Source organism: Marmota monax, unplaced genomic scaffold (assembly GCF_021218885.2).
Source record: "Marmota monax isolate L192 unplaced genomic scaffold, Marmota_monax_Labrador192_F-V1.1 WCK01_AAM20220418_F8-fsc00011, whole genome shotgun sequence".
In the NCBI taxonomy this organism is placed as follows: Eukaryota; Metazoa; Chordata; class Mammalia; order Rodentia; family Sciuridae; genus Marmota; species Marmota monax.
In genome coordinates, this window is record NW_026693082.1 from 1,856,606 (window position 1) to 1,873,854 (window position 17,249).

Sequence of the window (17,249 nt, forward strand, 5' to 3'; positions counted from 1 at the left end):
ACTTACCCCGAGAGGAGCCCGTTGGGGTCTTTCGTCCGCCGCTGCCGGATCTCGGTGGAACCTCCAGATGTAAAGGTCGGAGGAAGAGACCACCAAGAGACTGTCTCATGCAACAGCAAAGGGTTTATTGGGGGTCCAGCATGCTGGGGCTCAGAGCTCACTTGAATAGAGCAGAAAGAGCCCCGGGAACAGCTTAAGCAGGGCTTATATACTTTCCTTAGAGAGGGCAGGGACTTCACATACAGCATAGCCAATCATTGCATGGTTTCTGGGAGGGGTTTTCGTAGAGCAACCAGATGATCAGGGGAGATTTCAACACACATTTAGTGGGCATTTCCAGGAGTTGTTTTCAACTTCTACATGAGTTTCAAGTTCCAGGAAAACAGAACTTAATTCTTACATTCTTAACCTTTTCAGTCCTATCAATGTTTCCTATCAGATTACTAAAGTAGTAGAAACAAAAAAAATTCTTAACTTTTATAGCTATTTTAACAAATCTTTTTATGTGTTAGGCAAGTTTTTGCAAGAAAAACAATCTGCTATGCTTGCAGAAGCAGCTCAAAAAGATGCAATAAAATTTCTGCATGGTTTAACATCTAATAGAAAGGAAAAAAGAAATGACATTTTTTTTAGATATCATATGAGAATCACCACATTGAAACTTGAAGGCAAATATTTGCTGAGAACACTCAGCTCAATAATTTCCTTCAATTCACTGGTTTAAGTTGAATTTTCTCTCTTGGGTGAACAGAAACTTCTCAAACCAAGCATTTATATTTAGCTTTGTGTGAAAATTGCATATGTAATTAACTTAAATTTTATTTTTATTTTCTTCTTTTTGTTACCATGTTCAATAAACATTAATTTTATATCTGCCATAAGTATTTTAATAATATGCACTTCATAGATAAACTGGGTAAATTAGAATGATTAATGGTTACATTTCTTTATTCAGTTTTTGATAATATAATGAAGTTATATTATTTTTTTAACAGTCACATCTGATCTCAATTTTAGGAGATTGAAATTTCCTAAAATAACTTTCAAATTATTTCTGTCTTAATGTAATTGCTCCTGTAAATGTAATGCCTGGCTAGTTTATTGATCACAATTACAGTGTGCTTTTTATACTCCTGCACTGTTGACTACCCTTCACTGGTACATTAACTCAAACCATTTAAAACTCATTTTCTTTTCCCTTAACTCTATCCTAATAAAATCTAACAAAGTTATGAGTTCTTCTTTAATATCCTTCCCTACCAAACATGATTACTGATATTGCATAGTAGTTAAGTATATGGGCTTTGGGATCTGACAAATCTAGATTTTCACTTAAATGCCACCATTTTTAAATTTGGGAAGTTTAGTAATCTAAATTTAGTTAAATTTAGCATCAGACCACCTTATTTCTAACATGGTAATTAGAGTATATCATTCTCCATTTTAAGTATTATATGTACAACATGTGAAAGTTATTAAGTAGATTTCTAAATGTAGTGAGTCTAATTGCCTTCTAGTTGATGTGAAAAGCCATTAGTATTTATGCATCTGGACCTCTGAGTAAAAGTATAGTACTTGAAAATTTTTAATGCATAGAATACCAAAACAATTCATGTATATCAGCTCTTGTTATTATGATCCCTTTCTTTTTCTATCATTCTAATTTGTCTCATAATTATAAATAAAGCTGTCTGTTAACGAAGGTAGACAAGATAAAGTTTATCAAGTGATTACTAAATGGAAAATGCAGTGAAAACCTAAACAATTTAACTCCACTTCTAAATGATCATTTTGTAAGGTATATGCAAAAGAGCCATTAGGCAATAACTATTCCCGTGAATCTCAAAAAGTTGATTTGGGTGATTCTAAGTTTCCTCATGATAGCAGATAATTAGAAATCATTAATAAAATATTTGCCTTAAGAATGAACAATATAATTCATAGTGATAATGACATTACAAACTGAACAAATCTGAAAACAAAATTTGTTTTCAATAACAGGTAACATCAACATCAATTTTTAATATAGTAATGATAAATATTAGTCAATTATTAAAAATTAATTTGTACAAAACTCTAAACCCACTATCATTGTTTGTTATGGGCTTCAATAACAAAGTTCATCAGATTATATAAATTTATAAAGAATAGAAATTTGCTTGGTTCATGGTTGTAGGAACTGGGACTTCCAAAATTGAGGGGCCACAACTGATAAGTATCTTATTGCTTCATCATCCCATGGTAGAAAGTAGAAAGGCAAGAGAGTGGGAGAGAAAGAGACAGAAAAAGAAATAGAAAGAGAACAATAAACTCATCACTTCCTCAGTAATTCACTAACAGGATAATTAACCCAACCCTGTGATCCATGCCTGAGTCTATTCATGAATGTGTAATTCACATGACCTAACCTTTTAGGGATCCCACCTTTTGACATTGTGGCATTAAGGATTAAGTTTCTAACACAATAAATTTGGAGAGGAACATTCAAACCACAGCACTCACTTATTTTTAGGCTTTCAAAATTAGAGCATGTGCCAAGGTTCAAAATACCCTCTGTCTTATTCTCTCTGAAAGGAGCTATCATCAATAATCTAAACATAAAATTTCAATCAAAACATTATTTAAATTAGAAATGGAAATTATCATTTCCATCATTTTTAGATTGTCCCATTTTCATTTTTCCAAAATTATATCCTGTCTTTTGTTTCATCCTTTGGAAGAAAAATTTACCATGACACTTCTGAAATTATTGGAGGCAACTAGATGGGTGGAGACAAGGGAATCAGCACAGGAATAACTTGCTTTGATTTAATTTTGGTAGGTTTAACAGATCTGGATATCATAGAATATCTTCTAGCTATATATTTCCTTTTAGTCAGTTATATTGATGAGTATTGTTAGTTTCTTTTTGTTCATTTTAGCTTTTGAATAATCACAGGTTACTATTGGGCACTTTGCACATGATGACACAGAAGACAAACTCAGTAGTGGAGGCAGCAGGCAACAGTGAGAGGCTGTTCCACACAGAGGGGATTGTATTTGATCTTTGTTTTAAAGTATTTTGATTATAATGAAATCAAGATTATTGGTTAGAGGAAGAAATCACAGGCATATATTTATATGGAAGAAGCTACGTTGGTTTTTGTTGTTGTTGTTGTTGTTGTTGTTGTTGTTTTTGGTTCTGGGGTTCGAATCCAAGGCCTTGTGTCATACTAGGACAGCACTCTACTGAGCTACATCCACAGCCAAGAGGCAACATTTTAAATAGTTACCAACTACATAAGCTTACAGATGGTCATTAAGGAAAGGGCAAATAGTGAGCACAGAGTTGTTAGTGAAAATTTTCAGCTGTCAAAACATCACTGCCAAAAGCACTGTTTTACATGTTTACTCCATTCATTTCTTTCTTGTAGATTATGTGTTCATATGTGCCCACTGCAATGCACACCAGCAGCTTTTAAATTTATCTTTGTAATCACTTTCATGCACTATGGTGAAAGATATGCTTATGACTTTTCACTTTAATACTAATGTCATAAAAACATTCGGGGTTAATTTTTTTTTGGGGGGGGAGTTGACTCTGTAGCAGCATGACTAATATTAAGAAAGCTACTTTCTTTAATTAACTTTATAATGGCAATTAGGTTAACTTTGGCTGCGTACAAACAATAACTTTTCAGTGACAAAAACAGTGATACTTATTTCTTATTTAGGTTTCTGTGTTGGCTGGTGTTTAGCTCCAGGCTGGACTCAGACTTGTCTCCAGGAAAAGGAATGGATGAAAATCTACTCCAGAGGTCTATTATTCTTCTTCATGTGACACTAAGTATATTTCCTCATAGCAATGTCAGAAGAAGACAAGAAAAAGTCCAACAACACAAGTGCATTTCAAGTGCCTAGTACATAAACCTATAACATTCCTTAAATCAAACAAGTTACATGCCTGAATCCAGAATCAGTGAAGTACAGGAATTACTTTCCTCCCACATAAATGAGGATGATGAAATTTAAGTATTCCTTGATGGAAAAATAGGCAAGTCTACCAGGATTTTTTAAAAAGACTAATAATAACTTCATATTGTCACTTGGAGAACAAGAGTTGCAAAACCTCCATGAAAATGAAAAAAAAGGAAAATGTATGAAGATAAATTTCTTAATACTTGGCTACTACTAGAATACTAAATACAAGTCACAATGACAATTGCTGGATTCAGAGCAAAAGAGAAATTGTTTAGTCATTTCCTTAAATATGTTGGTTTAAACTAAACAACTGGGATCTGGAGATGTATAAAAACATAGTGCATGATTATTTTCTTAATGAGAATAACACACCAATTTATTGTAGTTGTTTACATTTTCAATGACTTTATTAACATTAGCCAACAACAATGTTGACTGCCAAATAGAATAAAATCCTGATAAAATAAAGAATTTATATAGAGATTATTGCAATCAGTAAACATACTCTAAAATCAGACTCAAGTGCACACTTGAGAATGTGTGATGTTGTTTACTTACATTATATTAATGTTAATAATAAATTGAACAAAAATATAGTATAGTGACTATTGGATTTTGAATATTAAGAAACAGAAAACTTTTTACTTCTGTTGAATCTAAAAATGCTACTTGTTGATACTGTTCTCCATGGCTCCTCCAATCCAGATATAAACTTTTAGTAAAGTTCTGGAATCAGTTGAAAAATTAGTTATTAAATATAGTAAAATTGCTTTAACATTATATAGGGGTTGAAAGGGAAAGGAGAGAAAAATTGGGCCAAAGAAGAAAGAAGAAAACAAAGGGGGAAAAAAGTAATATATTCCAAGGTAAAAACAAGAAAAAGATGAATGGTGGAAGGGGTGAAGCAGTAGCGGGGAATATAGGGAAAGGAGGAGGTAAGAGAAGCAAGTGTGAACCTGAGCTAGGAAGACAGAGATAGACTCATTCAAATTAATATTTCTAAACATTAGAATAAATATAATCAAATGGGTTGAGAGCACAATATTGGATACTAGATTAACAACTATCAAAAAAATGAAGAGTGATATATGTAAGGATCAATATGGACATTAGGACTATTTATAGTAAACCACGGCAAGGTGAAGAAAACTCTTATTGAGTCTTGGTTTGGATTTCATCAGGATTTGGGACCTTTAGAAGATTCCACATTCTTTGGCTTTGGATCTTTGGCTTTGGGTATTTGGGGGAGTGCCTTTGGGTATTTATTTTGTCCTATTTGAGCAGATATCTCTCTCTTCTCTTCTCTTCTTTTCTCTTCTCTTTTTCTCCTTCTTGATGTGATGTTATTACCCTTCTGCCATGATGTTCTACCTCACCTCAAGCCCCAAGGAGTGGAGTCGGCCATTTATGGACTTAAAACATCTGAAACTAGGAGCTCCCAAATAAACTTTTCCTCCTCTAATTGTTCTTGTCAGGTCACAGCAGCAAAAAAGCTGACTGAAAGAATACTAAATTTCTTTAATCATTTTCTAATAGCATGCCTGCATGCCTTCTTATGTTTTTCACTATTAGAAAAAAGAAAACATTTTCCTGGATATTAGTGTACATATTTTATCATGAAAACATACAGGCAAATATTTAGAGAACAAACAAAATGAAAAAAAATTGCTGAGATATAAATTATACACAATTGTATATTAGTAATATTTTAATCTACTTTCTATAAAGACATTTTAATTACTAGTCTTAACAACATTTGGCATCCTTAAAATATGGTGGATATGATAGTTTTTATTGACCATTTTAATGTTTTTTCTTTTGCTTACATTCATAATTGTTTTTGAGTTATTTAATTGAATTTCTTTTATTCATTTGCTTTTTGGAAAATAGTTATATCAATTCTGTTGGGTTTAACATGTGGCAAATGTTTTCTCTCAGTCTGTTGTTTATCTTTAACAATGCTCATGGTGAATTGGAATATTAATTTTGATGTAACCAAGTTTAGCAAAGTAAACTTTGTGACTTTTGCTTTTTATGACTTGCTTAATGTTTTTCTATTGCATAGTCCCAAAAGTTGCATATTAATTTATTTTTATTAAAGATTTTTAAAGTCATAATTACAGAACCAAAATGCCTTTGCTAGACTCTTCCTATGGAATTTAGTATCTATATGGCATTTTCCAAGAAACATAATCTCTTTGTTGTTCTGTTTCCCAACATACAAATTTAGAAATATAATAATAAATGACACATTTATTGTAGTAAGTGGCTTACTAGAGAAAAATTACTCACTTTGGATAGCTTCTGGGGCAATGAAAATGCACTGTATCATAATGTTCTTTTCCCTAGATCATTTTCAAAATGTCTGTTCTGTCCCATTGTTATATCACATATCAGAATTTTTAAAAAACAATCTGAATAGAACTCAAAATGAAAAAAATTCTTCTAGGCATAAGAAAGGAATAAGTCAAGTCATGAAAGGCCAAGTTCAAGGCATTTGTGATTGTCAAAGAAAAAGCACAACTGAACATAAGATGATAACCCAAATGTTTGAAAAATGATAAAAGCCTTTATTATTTGGTGTACAATGAAAACTATAATTATAAAATAGCTAACACTTTTCTCATAGGATTTGTAAGTAAATACAAATAAATGAATATATACACAGTCATCTGATGTCTTAAACATATTAAAATGTAGAAATATTTTACATATTCAATATTTTGATAAGCTAAAAATAATAAACATACATAATTTATTTTAGGCTGAAGAGCAATTATATATATAGAAATTACTAAATGGCTTGGCAAGCACATGAAACATAATGGTTTCATAGATCATGATTAGATTTTAATAAAATGACCATTTCATATGTGGAAAAAAATTAATCATTTTTAACAAAACTAAACTTTTGGATTTTTCACATAAAGTTCTTTTCTTTTCCCTATTAAAGAGATAGTAAACTGACAATAACTTGTTGGTGCATTTGAACTTGTCATTTCTTTCAGTCTGAACCTATCAAAACCTTGACTACAACCGAAAAAAAAATGCCAAGTTTTAACTGTGATATAGAGAAAGAGATTGGCTTTTTTAACTACTTCCAACTATCCTTGAAAACAGCCTGAGCAATCTAATTTTTAGTGTGGATTTGTAGGGTCTTCGATTCATATATTAATTTCATATACTGTGCTGTATACAAGTGCAATTCCTTCATTTCAAATAGAAATAGTTATGACTATAGATGGAGTATATTTATATTATTGCAGGAACCACTTTTTTGTTGCAGGTACCATATACAAGAAACTGACTCAATTCATAATCAGAAGTAAAAATAATACAGATTTTTGGTCCTTTTTATTTTGCTTATAATTTTTCAAAATGAATCACCAATTTTGTTATGAAGAAAAATTTCTAGATATATATTTTAGAAATAAATGATATATATTTTGAGAGCATTCTGCCAGTTAGAATGGTTTAATTTCATTTGTTAGCTGTTGAGAGGATTAATAACCACTAACATCAATATTATTGCCCTACAGTATCTGCATGATTTTATTTTGTACATAGTATTTTGTACAAAAAATATTTTTGTTTTGTGAATAGAACAGTGACAAGATATGATAAAATCTCAACTAAGCAAAAAATAATATCTCAAAATGCAAAAAAAATAAATAAGCCATGTTTACTTTTTTAAATAAATGGTAAAATTCAATTAATATATATTTAACTCTAATATTATGTATAATATTATATATTGATATGTTATTTTCTATGAAAACCTTTTAAAAAATACAAACATGAAGCATATGATTAAAAATAAGACACCACATTGGTTTTATTATGGTGTCTGAAAAATTATAACAAATAATTCACGTAGTCACTGCATGAACATCAATAAATTTGATTGTTATATTCACACCATAGAACTCAGTAACATAAATTTCAATAGGATTTCTCAATTATTTATATAATTCTTTGGCAATAATATCTCTTATTTGGTGAAATAAATGATAAATATCTACAAAAACATAAGCAATAATTTCAGTGAATAAAGTTCCTAATAGACCACAAAATTTGGTCTTATTTTTATAATTTTCAAAGGTCTGAGGAAAATATTCAACAAGAGGTAGTTTGTTACTCCACTCTGCTTCATACAGAGTTATATATTTATATTTATTTGGAATATGTATTCATTTGGAATATATCTATGTTTTATTTAATACACATAAGTTCTATGAAAATAACATATAATCACTGTTTAGGAAAAATATTTGTAAAGTTCAACATAAGAATAAACTTTATAAATGTAATAACTCTTTAATCAATTCATTCTCATTCAACAATTAAAAAATATATAAAATCATTTTGGGGTATTTCAAAATGCATACAAGACATTCTAAGTGGAAAAGTTGGATAATTAAATATCGTTCTAAATTTTCTGATCCAATCATTCAATCTTAAAATAATTTATAACAGAAATGAGTTTTAATGGATAACCAGATTTAATTAAAAATATATTAAAGAATTTTAGATAGAGGACCTAAACACTAAAATGCATGTTTTTTAAAAAATATGAAACAATTTTATTCCACCATTCCTCCCTATTCCCATCCCTTCTCTCCCTACTTATATCACCTTCCTCCAGTCCACTGATATCTCTTCTATTTTCTTGGAATTTAATTCATCAAACTATGCTATATACATATATGAATATACCACAGTGAATTTCCCCTTTATGTATATCCATAAAACAGTAATATTAAAAATTATAAATAAATAAAGACCAGTAGGGTAGAGAAAGGGGACTTGAAGAAGGGAGAAAAGGAAGGAAATGAGAAATATTGAGGACTGAACTGGAGTAAACTACAATCCATTCTAGTATGAATATGTTAAAATAAACCCAAATATTATGTACAGGTATAATTTGCTAATTAAAAATTTTATAAAGGACTGGGGATGTAGCTCAATGGCTCATCACTCCTGGGTTCAATTCCCAGTGCCACTCCCTACAAAAATGAATATTTTGCAAATATTTCTCCCAAACTGTGGATTATCCTCTCATTCTCTTCAGATTGTCTTTTTCAGAACCAAAGCCTTTTAATCATAATGATGTCCAGCTTTTCAGGTTTTCACAGATCATACTTCTGGTGTTCTAAGTCCCTTCATACTCAAAGTCCATAATTTTCTCAGATATCCTATCCTGGGAGTTTTAAAGTTCTGCATTTTACTTTTAGGTCTATGATCCATTTTTAAATAATTTTTCCTTGTGGCTGGTATAAAGTTTGTATCTAGATTGATTATTTGACATGTGGATGTGCAGGTACTCCAGCATCAAGCTTTTTTCAAACCACCATTGTATTACCTTTGCTCCTTTTTCAAAGATAAGTTGATTATATTAAAGCAAGTCTATTTCTGGGCTCTCTACTCTGTTCCATGGATCTATCTGTCCATTATTTAGCAAATGCCATATTCTTTTTATCTTCCTACTGTTATATTTTAAATATTGAAGATGGGTAGTGTGAGACTTAGTTCTTCAAAAATTTGTTGAGATTTTGATTGGGATTGCAGCAAATCTATAGATCAAGGTGGGGACGGCCGATGTTTTGGCAAATATTCAGTCCTCCTATTCATGAACATGGAATATCTCTCCACTTATTTACTTCTACTCTCAGGTTTGGTTATGTGAAAATGTCTTCATGTCCCTCTTATTTTGGAAGGACAGGATGCTCTTTGCCCATTCTTCCTCCCACAAGCTATGTGCTTGTGCTTTGGGACTAGGGAATAAGAGATGGATAGTCACTATTGTCTAAGTGTTAATTGGCCAAAATTAACAGAAATTTATAATTCAAGCCTTTAGTAGACTGTGGAATTTGAAAAATGTTACCTCAGATGATTTTGCCAGTGCAATTGTTGTATAAGTGACAAATTAGTGGTCCATCCCACTCCACCTCCACTACCTTTCTTCTGGCTACACTGCTATTTATTTGCATGTGTTCATTTTTTTTTAAATCCTGAACCATGCTGATCCCTCTTTTCTATTGTAAAAGCTTTGCTTATTATGTTGACTAATGTAGAAATTGCATATCTGCTATAATGAGAGTTATCTCTTTCCTTTCAATCTTTCTTTTATGTATTGTTTTCCTATTATTATGTTGGTTGCAACTTCTATTTTTATGTTCCACATTTTTCTGTGTTAGTAGAAATTTTTGCCTTGTTCCTATCTTCTAAAAAAAATTTTCATCAAGATTTCTCTGTTAGGTATGATCTTATCTGTAGTTTTTTTTTTTGGACAAATAAAAATTTTTCTTTAATAAAAAATATTAAACAAGTATGAGAAGAGGCTACAAAATAGGTTATTATTATATAACTTCATCAAAATATTGGCTTTAGAATGGATGGACTATAAATTATACATTATTTTATCAATCAATCTGAAATCCAATTGGCATTTACTAAAAGATATGTCTTATATTGAATTTGAAATGATTAAGTGTGATTATCATAATACTGACTATAACATAATGCTTTTGGTTATAGTATTTAGTAAAATAAGAGGAGTGAGGATTTTTTTATTATTATTTTTAGTTGTCATTGGGCCCTTATTTTATTCATTCATTTATTTATATGTAGCACTCACTGAGAATTGAACCCAGTACCTCACAAATGCTAGGTAAGTGCTCTACTACTGAGATACAACCCCAGCCCTGGATACATTAATTCTAACACAGAATTATATTTTAAAATAGAATTGAAGATATTTTTAATTTTCTCATATACATCTGTCTTTACATTTACAAATGTACAAATTGATCTAAGAATTGGGTTTGTGAATCTGAGAAGTATTGGATTTTCAAATTGAGATAAATCAGAGATCTCACACTTTATCTGTTTAGTAGAACAAACAACTGCAAGCCATAGGTAAAAAGCAGAGGAAAATAAGGCTTGCCATTTCAGCTCCCCAGTCTGTTTTTGTATTGGGATGCTTTTGAACCTCAATTAAAATGTAAGAGTCCAAAGTCGGTACAAAGAGTTAAACGTCTGTTATTAAATATCACTATTAAAAAATTTTATATTGTTCCATTACTTCAGTAAGTTTTTCCAGAGAAACATGCCCTAATAGTGGAATTATTGGTTAAATGAGGTATAATATACTGTGAAAATTTATTCCACAGATTAAAAAATCTATTAAAAACTCCAACTTTTCTCTCCCTTTACTGTAACAAAAAGAATGTAGCTCAAGTCAATGACAGAATTCTTGACAAACAAATGAATAAGATTTTATAATCTATGGAATAAATTTTCACAGTATATTATACCTCATTTAACCAATAATTCCACTATTAGGGCATGTTTCTCTGGAAAAACTTACTGAAGTAATGGAACAATATAAAAATTTTTAATAGTGATATTTAATAACAGACGTTTAACTCTTTGTACCGACTTTGGACTCTTACAGTAAAGGGAGAGAAAAGTTGGTCTTATAACAATTTTCATCTCATTGTGTAACACCAGTGTTACAAAAGCTGGAACATTGGAAATGGATATTGGTCAGAGTTCTCCTGGGAACACAACAAAACCAATTAGTTGAAAGACTCTAAGAGCACAAACTGATTTCTGGAAAAGAAGAAATTTTTTCTCAAGAATACTGAGTTAATTCCTGCCTGAGGTCTCAACTTGACCTAAGGATTTCCATCTTTCCAGCCCCACAATCCCATGAGCCCATTCCTTAAAATAAATATTTTCTTTAGAAATATGCCTTTTTACTCTTAAAATCTTTCAACTAGTTGGATGAAAATCAACCACATTATTTTTATTGCTACATTCTAATTGTACATAAAGGTGGGACTCGTGGTGATATTTTTGTTCAACCACATTATTAAAAATAATCTTACTTAAAGTCATTTGGTTATAGATTTTAAACACCTTTATAAGATGCCTTCACAGAAAAATCTAGGTATTATAGGATTAAGTAAGCATGTAACATAGCCTTGCCACAAATGAAACTTGTCATAAAAGTGTGGACTCTCTAGACATAAAAATCACCACTGCCTTTGAGAATAGCTCACACTCTGATTCTAAATACACCAATTCTATACTCTGGTTTCTCTTCAGATCATATAAATCTTTCGCCTTTTACTAAATACACCAATTCCATTGATAATAGATTTAGGTTGACAAACCTGACTTAATGGTATGACTAGTAAACTAAGCCATTAACTCCAATATTTGAAGTTATGTGAAGATGATATATAAGTAGAGCTGATTGTAAAACATAATGCTGAAAATTTAAATAGTGGGAAGGAAACTAAAATTAAAAAAAAGAACAACAACTACTTTTTTTTTTCTTTTTTTTTTAAATTTTTTTTATTGGTTGTTCAAAACATTATAAAGCTCTTGACATATCATATTTCATACATTAGATTCAAGTTGGTTATGAACTCCCAATTTTACCCCAAATACAGATTGCAGAATCACATCGGTTACACATCCACATTTTTACATAATGCCCTATTAGTAACTGTTGTATTCTGCTACCTTTCCTATCCTCTACCATCCCCCCTCCCTCCCCTCCCATCTTCTCTCTCTACCCCATCCACTGTAATTCATATCTCTCCTTGTTTATTTTCCCATTCCCCTCACAACCTCTTATATGTAATTTTGTATAACAATGAGGGTCTCCCTCCATTACCATGCAATTTCCCTTTTCTCTCCCTTTCCATCCCACCTCATGTATCTGTTTAATGTTAATCTTTTCTTCCTGCTCTTCCTCCCTGCTCTGGAGAACAACAACTACTAATGAACTAAAAACACAACAAAACAAAAAGACCAAAAAATAAAATTCTAGACACCAGAAAGTATATTCTAGGGATATATTAAAGGCTATTTCAAGGAAGGTGTCCCTAAGAGCTATGGACTAATACTATGATTATTAACTATATTTGAAGTCTTGAATCAAGATGGTAAATTGCATTTGTTTTATTCATTTAAGACATAGTTATCTTAGGAGAACACATTCACATTCATTATTCTACTATGTGGCTCTAGTCTTTTTGAAATTTTTTCAAGACTCAATATGCACTGCAGTGATCATCTTTTCTTAAATTTTCTAATTTTCTATATATATTTCTGTTTCAGACACATAGAAATCCATTCCACATGCATTCATGTACAGAGTAAACGTTTGGTGAAAACAATAGTTTTAATTGAACAACAACACTATTGAGTACAAAATTTATTTTCTAACTGGTCAGTTACTCCACTAACTTCAGTAGTCAAATGTGATTTTAATTCATTAAAAGAACCTGGAATCAGCTAGAAGGATGCCAATAAAGAGAATGCATTTTTGACAATTTTGGTCAACTTAGATATTCTAGCTCTCATTCTGGGTTTGAAAAAGCACAGATGACTTTAAATGACATTGTTTTACTTTATTTTAAAACTGTACTGTCGTGTAATTAATTAAAACAAATAAAAAATAAATAAAAAATAAAAAAATAGCTAATAGCTAAGGAAAAAATTAAGTTTAATTTATAAATTAAAAAAAAGATTTTTTAATAAAAAAATGATTTTTCAATTTCATAGAGAAGAAATCTGATAAAGTATGTGATAATGAAGCAATTCTAGAAACTTAGAGAAAATAAGTTTAAAGAAAAGGGAGTTATAATGGGGAATATCTTTGGGAGCTTTCATCAGCAGTTTGAAGAAGTTTAAGTCTCAGCAGGAGCACCTAGGAAATTCTGTGAACCAGAAACATCAAGGAGAAAATCGGGCATAGGTGTCCATGAAAAGAGTGAAATACGTTTGGGAGAAAGAATTGGACGTTTTAAAGACATCTTATGTTATTTAAAAGAAGAAAGACAAGGGAAAAAAAAACAGGCAGAAAACATTGTAGTGAAAAGCAAAAGAGAGAAGTAGGAAAATAAAGGATATAGAAAAAAGAAAAAATAATCCTTCTGTCCCCAGAGATCCAATGTGACTGTTACATTAATTAAAAATCATGAGGTAGGTGTCACATACTTTTACTAATCTTCCTCATCCTATTTTAATTTCTATTTCCTATGCCTCTTCTCTTTCATACACTTCTGGCATTTGATCAATACCATTTGGAAATAACTGCTGCTGCTGCTGAATTTCATTTAGGAAAAGTGGCAACACACATCTGTGACTATGACATTTAACCCATTAAATATAAAAATTAAAAAAGCATTTTACAAATGCCATAACCAACCTAGGAATGTTTAAAAATTTTAACACACTATACATCTGAAAATCCTGGGACCCCAGAATAAATGACATCTTATTTATATAGCTATGAAGAATTTTTAGTGAATAGTGATAAAACTTGTGGTATTTCATGAATATATACTTTTAATAATTAATTCTTTAAGTTTTCATGTCACCATGACTTCTCTAATTAATCCTTTTTTAAACATTTTGTTAGAATAATGTATTAGCAGCTAAAGATATGGAATGATTTATTTTTATTGATCCATATCTGCATTAATCTAAATTAATCTAAATATTAAATTAATCTATATTATCTAAATAACTAAATTAATCTAAATATTTTATTAATCTAAATTAAGAAAAATTCAGACTATGAAAAGTTTATCTGGGGCTCATGGATACAGATATTCAGTCTGTGGTCAGTGTGCTCCATTGCTTTTGGCCAAATGTGAGGCCATCATGGAAGAAGGCTCTAGCAGAAGAATGCTGCTCACTCACAGCAGCTGGGAAGAAGAAAAAGGTCAAGGAGAAGGACAATGAACACTTTAATGCCATGCCTCCAACTAACCAACTCCTCCAGCCACACCCCACCTGCCTTCAATTACCAGCCTGTTAGTTCATTCAAACTAGGATATTTGATTAGCTCACAGCTCACATAAGCTAATCAGCTTACCTCCGAATATTCCTACACTAACACAGGAGCTTTTGAGGGACACGTCCTATCCAAGCCATAACATTATCAGAGACTAAGGACAATTAAATTAATGTAGTTTTGGTAAAATAAAGCACTACAAGTCAACAAACCTCAATTCTCTGTGTTCTCAAGTAATGGTTCAACATAGAGAAAGTGTGTATATACTTCAAAACTCTCCTACAATCTAAAAGGAAATTGATCTTCAATGCTGTCTCCAACACTGGGCATTCAGAAGCATTTGCCAAATAATTTATCTGCAGCCAGCTTAAAACTTTTCTAACTTGGTCTCATTGAGAAATAGAATTTAGGACTTCACAATAAACTGGAATTTTATAAAGAAAAGTAGTATCATGTATGTGAAAACAACCAATAAAAAATGGTAATAAATACGTTGCTTTCTACTTCCTGACCTACACCCTCATAGTAGAAGATTCCCATAAATTAGGAATTCAATTCTCCTTCACAGAAGATGTGTGACTTTTATAGAAAGAATATTTATTAAAGTCCATTCTAAACTACTTCCTAGCTGTGCAGACTACATATGTCTTTATTAGGACAGAGTTGAAGAAGTGTATTTGTTTTTAGTTCCATGCTAAAGATATTAAAGTAAAATTAATTGTAGCAGCCACACTTTCTTCTAGGCTTAGGGTATTTTTAATTTTAGCTCTTTCATGTTGAAGCATCTTAGGAGGAAAAGGAAAAATGTGTGTGAGACATCTTTAATTGTCATATTTCCTCCTAACATTTCAAGTAGGAAGAAAATCCTCATAACCATTTACTCTACTATGTTCAATCACATAGCATGATATAATTGATAAAATACTAAATTAATCTAATATTGTCGAAAATTCAGTTAGTTTAATTATTAATTTTTCAGGCCTGGCAGGAAATAGATGTTATAATCAAAAGCTGTATTTAGACAATTTAATAAATATTCAGAGACATAGTTGCAGAGTTTAGTGGAAAGAAAATGGATGGTGAACCTCTCAAGGTAATGTAATATCTGGAAGCTATTTGCATACCCAGATTATAGGGAATAATTCACTTTAGCAGATAGTAGTAAATGTTAAAATCAGGTAAGTGAAGTAACTCAAATGTAATTCTGGCCTAAGAGGAATATAGCCAATGAAAAAACTAAGGCCCATCATAGAGCAGTGAAGAGTAAATACCAAGCTGTTTCCTCTGTCCTTTATGCAAAATTATAATTGGAGGCAAAGTTATTAATATCTTCTAAGACACAGAGAAGTCAAAACAGAGTGAATACTATTGCACAATTGATAAAGTCATCCCAATGATAAATTAAAGGTAATACATAGTGTATTTTAAATATTCAGCATGAAATATTTTTATTGAGAAAAGCTCATACATAGAAAAAACTGTCTTACCTAAAATTTATTTCTTAAATGACCATATAGTAGATTTTAAGAAATATGCAACCAACGCATAGTTTAAACAATTTGAGAATTTATAACTTATTTTAATAACACTGTATTATTGAAGAGTGAATAGACTTACTACTAATATATAAGCTATATAAGATTCTATTCCTATAAGAAGACTAGAAATGTTCTTTTCTGAAGGAAGAAATAAACCTGTTGAATCAGGAATTTGAAATAATTTTTTTCCAGGATAAATGCCAAGTATAAAAGTGTTTAAATCAACCAAATATAAAAGAGATAATCTAAAAACTTTGTTAGGATACTAAATTTATGCGTAGTAACAGTACAATATGAAAATATCTTCAAAAAGTAAAGAAAATTTAGGTTTTGCTTGTAATAAAATTACTTTTATGTATTTTAAGAAAAATACATAAATCACAGATGTTTAGATTATAAAAAATGAGTATGTTTTTATAACTTTACAGGCATGTCTACTATCTAAATTAGCAAAATAATTATTCTAGAGTAATTATCTAAGATAAATAAAAGAATGAAGTATGAAATTTACAAGTCATTGTCCATCTTAGTGATGAGACTAAAGTTTAGTAGATGCAGGTATAATCTAAATAATTATGTTATTGGACAACATGAGTATGTAAACCTAGAATGTAGATATTTGACTTAATGGTAAGTATGGCCATATTAATAAGAACTTAGCAGTACTTAAAGATATCAGGTTGGATGAGAGTAGAGTCCTTTAAGACATAGAAGGTGTAGTAATATTAATTGGTTTGACAGTCATTTTGTAAGTGGATAGCTGAATTTAATCAATTATCATCAGGTATAAATTATCATCAGGTATAAATAAAGTAAAACTTTTGCCAAAACTGGTTAAGTTCCCCATACAGTCTGGCTAGTGTTCATTTAAGAATTGTATTTGGCCTATTGTATTTTTCAGAGTGGCATATATAATATAGTTTTTGTGAGAC